Raw genomic sequence first — 9,621 nt, forward strand, 5'->3', positions numbered from 1 at the left:
ACTGTCTGAGGAGGACTGTCTGAGGTCTGTCTGAGGAGGTCTGTCTGAGGAGGACTGTCTGAGGTCTGTCTGAGGAGGACTGTCTGGGGAGGACTGTCATTGGAGTGAGCCATAGTGGCTATTAAGCTGTGTTACAGAGAGAACAGAGGGAGAGAGAGAGAGACAGGAATGGAGGGAGGTCTCAGAGAGAAGAGGGAGAAGAACCATTCTTCTTCTGCTTTTTCTTCTTCTTTTTGCTACAACTGTAGGTCTCCCGCTAACATCCATTGAGGAAGAGGTAGTCTGTAGCTCTGTGGAGAAATGTTCCAACAACGATATAGTACCAACCATGTCGTGTTTTGCTAACTAACTATTGATTTGTAGAAGGTTTGAAACATGTTGTTTTTGAACATGCCACTGTTATTGTTATCCTATACAGTCATACAGTATATTATCTGTTCATCAACATGAGAGGCTGATTAATCTCTGGACACACACACACACACACACACACAAACACAAACACAAACACAAACACACACACTCACACTCACACTCACGCACTCACGCACACACACACACACACACAAACGCACACATAAGCACACACACACACGCATGCACTTATGCATTCACACACACAAGAGTTCATCAGAGCTGGTCCTGTGGTGTTGAGTGGTTCTGTGTAAATTGAAATGTTTCCGTTAATGAGATATTAAATCATATTTTTTCCATTATTCTCTCTAATTACATACAGCAGTCACAAGTGACAATAGTCACTAAGAACCAATTTACAAGAACACGCTAATTAATTTTAGAGAGGGAGAGAGGGAGAGAGGGAGAGAGAGATAGAGAGGAGAATCATAAAGGACAATGGAGAACAGGAGATGAAAGGATGTATAGAGGCTGATTTGAAGAGCTAAGAGTTCATGAAAAAAACAAGAATATGTAAAGGCAACATAGAAAGAAAGAGGTAAGATATAAGAATGTGATGAAAATTGAGAGACAGAGTAAGACTGAGACCGAGAGAGAAAGAGACAGAGAGAGACAGCAGAGAGAGACAGAGAGAGAGAGACAGAGAGAGAGAGAGACATCAGAGAGAGACATCAGAGAGAGAGAGAGACATAGAGAGAGAGAGACAGCAGAGAGACAGAGAGAGAGACAGAGAGAGAGAGACAGAGAGAGAGAGACAGAGAGAGACAGAGCAGAGAGAGAGAGACAGAGAGAGAGAGACAGAGAGAGAGAGACAGAGAGAGAAAGAGACAGAGAGAGAGAGACAGAGAGAGAGAGACAGAGAGAGAGAGAGACAGAGAGAGAAAGAGACAGAGAAAGATAGAAACAGAGAGAGAAAGATATGCTCAAATTCACTGGTGCAAAGCCCCACTATTAAAACTGTTTCATTTGATCCTGAGTGCAGGTTATTTCCCTGACATCTGGAATCAAGGACTCATAACCCCAATCTTTAAGAACGGAGACAAATTTGACCCTAACAATTACAGAGGCATTTGTGTGAACAGTAACTTGGGGAAGGTTTTCTGTAGTATTATACATGTAAGAGTTCTAAACTTCCTGAATAAGTACAATGTCTTGAGTAAAAGACAAATTGGATGTATACCAAAACATCACACTTACATCATATTTACATCATATTTACACCTTACACCCCTGATAGAAAAACTAAATGTACACTTGCTTTATCGACTTCCAAAAAGCATTTGATTCTATGTGGCATACAGAACTGTTCTACAAAGATATTGAAAGTGGTGTAGGGTGTAAAACATATGACATAACTACATCAATGTATACTGGCAATATGTGCAGCATTAAAATTGTCAAGAAAATAACAGAATTATTTAACCTGGGTCGGGGACTTTACATCAACAAATTGGCCACTATTCTAGAAAAATCCTCAGCCCCTGGTGTTAGTCCACAATTCAGAGGTTAAATGCCTACTCTTCGCAGATGACCTATGCCTGCTGTCACCCACAGCACATGGCCTACAGCAGAGCCTGGACCTGCTAGAGCAGTACTGCCAGACCTGGGCCCTGGCAGTAAACCCCAAAAATACTAAAATAATGATTTTCCAGAGAAGATCCAGATCTCAGGGAAGTAGACCAAAGTTCTCAATTTGTACAAAAATATATAGAGTACTGCACACACTACAATTACTTAGGCTTAAAAATAAGCTCAACTGGACACCTTAATGAGGCAGTGTCATTGAACCAATTGCACTTCATGGCAGCGAGGTGTGGGGTCCACTTCCAAACAAGATTCCACCCAATAGGACAAACACTCCATTGAAACCCTGCATGTAGAGTTTTGTAAGATTCTACTACATGTCCAGAAGAAAACTACAAACAATGCATGCAGGGCAAAATTAGGCCAATATCCACTGATAATAAAAACTTAAAAAAGAGCAATTCAGTTTTGGAAACATCTAAAATACAGTGACCCCCTCTCATACATTGGGGGAAAAATGTATTTGATCCCCTGCTGATTTTGTACGTTTGCCCACTTACAAAGAAATGATCAGTCTATAATTTTAATGGTAGGTTTATTTGAACAGTGAGAGACAGAATAACAACAAAAAAATCCAGAAAAGCGCATGTGAAAAATGTTATAAAATGATTTGCAATCTAACGAGGGAAATAAGTATTTGACCCCTCTGCAAAACATGACTTAGTACTTGGTGGCAAAACCCTTGTTGGCAATCAGAGGTCAGACGTTTCTTGTAGTTGGCCACCAGGTTTGCACACATCTCAGGAGGGATTTTGTCCCACTCCTCTTTGCAGATCTTCTCCAAGTCATTAAGGTTTCGAGGCTGACGTTTGGCATCTCGAACCTTTAGCTCCCTCCACAGATTTTCTATGGGATTAAGGTCTGGAGACTGGCTAGGCCACTCCAGGACCTTAATGTGCTTCTTCTTGAGCCACTCCTTTGTTGCCTTGGCTGTGTGTTTTGGGTCATTGTCATGCTGGAATAGCCATCCACGACCCATTTTCAATGCCCTGGCTGAGGGAATGGATGTTCTCACCCAAGATTTGACGGTACATGGCCCCGTGCATCGTCCCTTTGATGCGGTGAAGTTGTCCTGTCCCGTTAGCAGAAAAACACCCCCAAAGCATAATGTTTCCACCTCCATGTTTGACGGTGGAGATGGTGTTCTTGGGGTCATAGGCAGCATTCCTCCTCCTCCAAACACGGCGAGTTGAGTTGATGCCAAAGAGCTCCATTTTGGTCTCATCTGACCACAACACTTTCACCAGTTGTCCTCTGAATCATTCAGATGTTCATTGGCAAACTTCAGACGGGCATGTATATGTATTCTTGAGCAGGGGGACCTTGGATTTCAGTCCTTCATGGTGTAGTGTGTTACCAATTGTTTTCTTGGTGACTATGGTCCCAGCTGCCTTGAGATCATTGACAAGATCCTCCCGTGTAGTTCTGAGCTGATTCCTCACCGTTCTCATGATCATTGCAACCCCACGAGGTGAGATCTTGCATGGAGCACCAGGCCAAGGGATATTGACAGTTCTTTTGTGTTTCTTCCATTTGCGAATAATCGCACCAAATGTTGTCACCTTCTCACCAAGCTGCTTGGCGATGGTCTTGTAGCCCATTCCAGCCTCGTGTAGGTCTACAATCTTGTCCTTGACATCCTTGGAGAGCTCTTTGATCTTGGCCATGGTGAAGAGTTTGGAATCTGATTGATTGATTGCTTCTGTGGACAGGTGTCTTTTTTACAGGTAACAAGCTGCGGTTAGGAGCACTCCTTTTAAGAGTGTGCTCCTAATCTCAGCTCGTTACCTGTATAAAAGACACCTGGGAGCCAGAAATCTTTCTGATTGAGAGGGGGTCAAATACTTATTTCCCTCATTAAAATGCAAATCAATTTATAACATTTTTGACATGCGTTTTTCTGTTTTTTGTTGTTGTTATTCTGTCTCTCACTGTTCAAATAAACCTACCATTAAAATTATAGACTGATCATTTCTTTATCAGTGGGCAAACGTACAAAATCAGCAGGGGATCAAATACTTTTTCCCCCCATTGTATCATTACCAAGCCCTGCAATGCAAAGAGCTGAGCAAAGAAAAGAGTCCCCTCATCCAGCTGGTCCTGGGGCTGAGTTCACAAACCTGTTCTACTAACACACTGAAGCCTCAGGACCAGAACATCCAATCAATCAGAATTAACCAAATTACAACACAGTCAAAACAAAACTACATTACCTATTGGGAAACACAAGCACAAGCACAAAGCAAAATGCAGTGCTATCTGGCCCTAAATTGACAGTTACACCATGGCAAACTGTTTGACCATGGTTACTGATCAAAACCTAAGAAAAACCTTGACATAGTACAGGCTCAGTGAGCACAGCCTTGCCATTTCCTGACACAATGTAAAAAATATGAAACAATTAGTGTCATTTCCCCAAATTTGAAACCCTTATTCAAGGTTTTAAAGACCTCTCTGATGAGGATAGGCTACCCTTCCTGTTGGGGGAGGATGCAGAGAGCTGTGGGTTGGCAGCGCACTATATTGCTGCCTGCCATAAAATGATGGACAGTGACTGACAGACCAATCAACCTGCACATGTCCTCTATGCTTATTGTTATTGTTATTGTCTGTTGTATGGTTATTTTACCCTTGATTATTGTTGTTACTGATTGTCCCATTTTCAATCTTGATTATTACTATTTGAATTATGTTAATATCGTAAATTAATCACTTCATCTCTTCGGCAATAGGTACATTGTCACATCATGCCAATGAAACAAATGGTATTTAATTGAATTGAAAGAGAGAGACAGAGAGACAGAGAGAGAGAGAGACAGAGAGAGAGAGAGACAGAGAGAGACAGAGAGAGAGAGAGAGAGAGAGAGAGAGAGAGAGAGAGAGAGAGAGAGAGAGAGAGAGAGAGAGAGAGAGAGAGAGAGAGAGAGAGAGAGAGAGAGAGAGAGAGAGAGAGAGAGAGAGAGAGACGAGAGAGAGAGACAGAGAGAGAGACAGACAGACGAGAGAGACAGACAGACAGAGAGAGACAGAGAGACAGACAGAGACAGACAGAGAGAGAGAGACAGAGACGGGGAGGAGAGAGAGAGAGAGAGAGAGAGAGAGGGGGAGACAGAGAGAGAGACAGAGACAGACAGACAGAGGACAGACAGAGAGGACAGACAGACAGACAGACAGACAGACAGACAGACAGACAGACAGACAGACAGACAGACAGACAGACAGACAGACAGACAGACAGACAGACAGACAGACAGACAGAGATGTGGCCCACCAAGGTCATCTGTCAACTAACTTCCGAGCAGCAACTAATCAAGCCCACGACATCAGCCCTATTCCCAGGCAATCACATTGCCTCAGTTACCAGTCATCATCTTTATTCCATTTTAAACAGGAAGGAGTCGTTAGGCCAGCACCTGAGATAATTACAGGAAATATGATATCACTCTTGCCTCTCTGCTCTCACTAACACACGAAAACACAGACACAGCCAGGGCAATGTTCATGACTTCACTTCAGCAGGATGCAAGGTTGAAGCTTCAAGTGTGTTATTGTGGAAGCTTGACAAATCATACTCTTACCCAAGGTAAACACAGAGTCACACAGTCCTTCAACAACTGACTCATGTTTCCAGAAAAAAAATGGATGATGTGAGGTTGTTTATTTATTTGAAGTGTTTGTGTTACTATGTGTCCTTGTCTACAGACTGACGGACAGACTTAGTCAAGAGCGTTCTGAGATCAGACGTGTGATCATTTAGCATCACTGTAGCCATGAGAAACAATCAACGATCAATTAAAATATCAATAAGAAACATCAGGGATACTTCCATCTCTCCGCCCCAGGCTTGTTTCTGCTGGTAACACCAAATTAAAAGGCCATTAAACATCATTCATTTGTTAGAGGGGGAATTAAACACACACACACACACACACACACAGACACTCTCTCTCTTTCTCTCTCAGCTAAAGAGAGTGAGAGAGAGAGAGTGAGAGAGAGGGAGAGAGTGAGAGAGAGAAAGAGAGTGAGAGAGTGAGAGAGCTACGGTCTATGCATTTGATATTGTGTCAGTCTTATGTCTGCCTGATAACGACCCCAGCTGAAATTGATGTGACACATTTAAATTTCTCTCCACGTCTTTAATATGCAGTTTCTATTTTATTCTCTCCCATGCTCCCTCTCTCTCTCTCTCTCTCTCTTAAGTGAGGTGAGCAATTCTAAAGCTATGAAACTGATTCCATTCTGCAGGCTAGTTATTAAATTTGTTTGCAAATCTCTACCCCCCTCTCTGCCTCTCCCCTTCGCCTTCCTATCCCGCTCCCTTCTTCTTTCTATCCCTCCCTCTCTCCCTCCCTCGGTCATCTCGTACACCAAACACTACAGTCATCAAAATGTATACTCGTAAAAAACACAAACCTTAGAGAAATAGAGAGAGAAAGAGATTGAGAGAGAGGGAGAGAGAGAGAGAGAGAAAGAGATTGAGAGAGAGAGAGACATTTATTTTGAAACTTTTGCGAATGAGAGAGAGAGCAAGTGAGAGAGAGACAGAGGGAGAGAGAAAGAGAGACAGAGGGAGAGAAAGAGAGGGAGAAGGGGAGAGAAAGAGAGGGAGAGAGAAAGAGAGAGAGAAGGGGAGAGAAAGAGAGGGAGAGAGAAAGAGAGAGAGAAGGGGAGAGAAAGAGAGGGAGAGCGGGAGAGGGGGAGAGGGAGAGGGGGAGCGAGAGAGAAAGAGAGGGAGAGAGAAAGAGAGGGAGGGGGGAGAGAAAGCGAGGAGAGAGAGAAAGAGAGTGAGAGCGAGAGAAAGAGAGTGAGAGGGAAGATAGAAAGAAAGAAAGAAAGAAAGAAAGAAAGAAAGAAAGAAAGAAAGAAAGAAAGAAAGAAAGAAAGAAAGAAAGAAAGAAAGAAAGAAAGAAAGAAGGAAGGAAGGAAGGAAGGAAGGAAGGAAAGAAAGAAAGAGGAGAGAGAATAAGAGATATTTTTTTTAAGGAAATAGCCTAGTCCGTATAGGCTACTCCAAATGTGAAGCACTCTTTTATAATCTATTTCATTACAGGGCTGGGGGGAGGAGAGACGGAGGTTGTGGGAGTAGAGAGGGGGGTGGGGGGAGGAGAGAGGAGGTGGGGGGAGGAGAGAGGAGAAGAGGAGGGAAGGCTTGGTCGGAGAAGGCAGGCGCAACAAACCACACACTCACACACACAACACACACACACACCACACACACACACCCCCACACTCACATACCACTGTATGAATATTAGGCTGCATTACTGACAGGCGAAGGAGAAGAGGGTTTGGTGCTGGATGCTGAGTACAGTAGAGGATATCTATTTACACACTTACTGTACACACATACTGTATGCACGCCCCCACACACACACACACACACACACACACACACACACACACACACACACACACACACACACACACACACACACACACACACACACACACAATAATACACACATGCACATACACCCTCTCCCTCTCCCAATCTTTGTGTTTGTGCTTAATGGTCCATATGAATGTGATGAGTTGTGGCACCTGGAAGACAAGATGGTTCTAATCTGTACTGTCTATCCGTCAGAGGTACTATCGTTTGTGTGTGTGTCTTTGTGTGGTGTGTGTGTGTCTCTGTGTGTGTGTGTGTGTGTGTGTGTGTTTGTTTGTCCGTAATTGTGTTTGTGGTGTGGGGTGAGTCTGTGTGTGGTGAGTGTGTGTGTATGTGGTGTGAGTTTGTGTGTGTGTATGTGTGTGTGTGGTGTGTGTGAGCGATAAAGAGTGTGAGCTCATGTGTGTCACATCGACTGATGTAGACGTGTTACACACTATAATTACTATACAACATATTTCTAAGTCTTTTGACATGGTTATAAACCAGGACGTGGCTGAAACATGATCAGTCAAAGTTACAACCAACTTTGTCAAAACACAACAGTTTGTTTAGGTAGCCAATTGCTTTCACGACGTCGTTATTCAGTCAACTCAGATATGCTGTCATCAATGCAAGTCCATCAATCTGTCTCCCTGTATTCCACCGTGTCCTCAGTCATATGATAATGCATCAGTAGCTGGATGTGAACAGGAGACAATGTGGTGGCGATGATGTGGTCTCTGTCTGTGCATGCAGGCCATGACCAACTGCTCATTCATTTAATGAGAGATGTCACTAGAAAAATACTGCTTTTCACTAAAATCATTAACAACCTGTTTTCCTCTCGCCGGGAGCTGTGTGTGTGTGTGTGTGTGTGTGTGTGTGTGTGTGTGTGTGTGTGTGTGTGTGTGTGTGTGTGTGTGTGTGTGTGTGAGTCTGTGTGTTACCTTGCGGTCCATCTGAACTCTTCATTAGCTCGGTCTGTGTGGTATTAATTTCATCCCTACACTCTACGCTCAATTCACCCACACACACGCTTACACACACACACGCTTACACACACACACACACACACACACACACACACACACACTTGAGTTGCTTGGCAATGGGCATCTCGCCGGCCACCACTTTGGGCAGCATTGAGGACACCCGCTGGGCCACTAAAGCATGCTGGAATATTAGCCGGGCCTCTGGAAGAGGAGAGTTTGGTCCTCTAAAAGGGCCTGAAGTCCCACAGGAACCTGGCTGGCTTTCAGTTAGAGCTGGTAGAGGATATTTCTTAAGGCTCTTGAGGCTAAACCACAAATTGCAGTATTTGCATTATAATTTGAACTCAGTGTATTTTGCTGTGCTGAAGTTTCCAAACTTGTTTTGTGCAATACTAATATCGTTTAATAAAACCTTAGTTGAGTTTTATGAACATAACTTGGACTGCAGGGTAACAGTAGGCCCTTTCTTTTAAAATAGAGCAACACAACATTATTTTCACCCACACGACACAGAGTCACACGACACAGAGTCACACGACACAGAGTCACACGACACAGAGTCACACGACACAGAGTCACACGACAGAGTCACACACACAGAGTCACACGACACAGAGTCACACGACACAGAGTCACACGACACAGAGTCACACGACACAGAGTCACACGACAGAGTCACACACACAGAGTCACACGACACAGAGTCACACGACACAGTCACACGACACAGAGTCACACGACACAGAGTCACACACACAGAGTCACACGACACAGAGTCACACGACACAGAGTCACACGACACAGAGTCACACGACACAGAGTCACACGACAGAGTCACACGACAGAGTCACACGACACAGAGTCACACGACACAGAGTCACACGACACAGAGTCACACGACACAGAGTCACACACAGAGTTGAAGAAAAAAAAAAACGACAGCGAATCAATGGATACAAAAACACACTCTCACGTATGTCCACTCTCACGTATGTCCACTCTCATGTATGTCCACTCTCACGTATGTCCACTCTCACGTATGTCCACTCTCACGTATGTCCACTCTCACGTATGTCCACTCTCACGTATGTCCACTCTCATGTATGTCCACTCTCATGTATGTCCACTCTCATGTATGTCCACTCTCACGTATGTCCACTCTCACGTATGTCCACTCTCACGTATGTCCACTCTCATGTATGTCCACTCTCATGTATGTACACTCTCATGTATGTCCACTCTCACGTATGTCCACTCTCA

At 43.9% G+C, this 9,621-nt stretch overlaps 1 pseudogene; it reads left to right on the plus strand.

The window, feature by feature from the left end:
• Positions 1-9,284, plus strand: part of LOC106591836 (extracellular serine/threonine protein kinase FAM20C-like) — a 79,820-nt pseudogene extending 70,536 nt beyond the window's left edge.
• Positions 9,285-9,621: the final 337 nt, after the last annotated feature.

Source organism: Salmo salar, chromosome ssa09, assembly GCF_905237065.1.
Source record: "Salmo salar chromosome ssa09, Ssal_v3.1, whole genome shotgun sequence".
Classification (NCBI taxonomy): domain Eukaryota; kingdom Metazoa; phylum Chordata; class Actinopteri; order Salmoniformes; family Salmonidae; genus Salmo; species Salmo salar.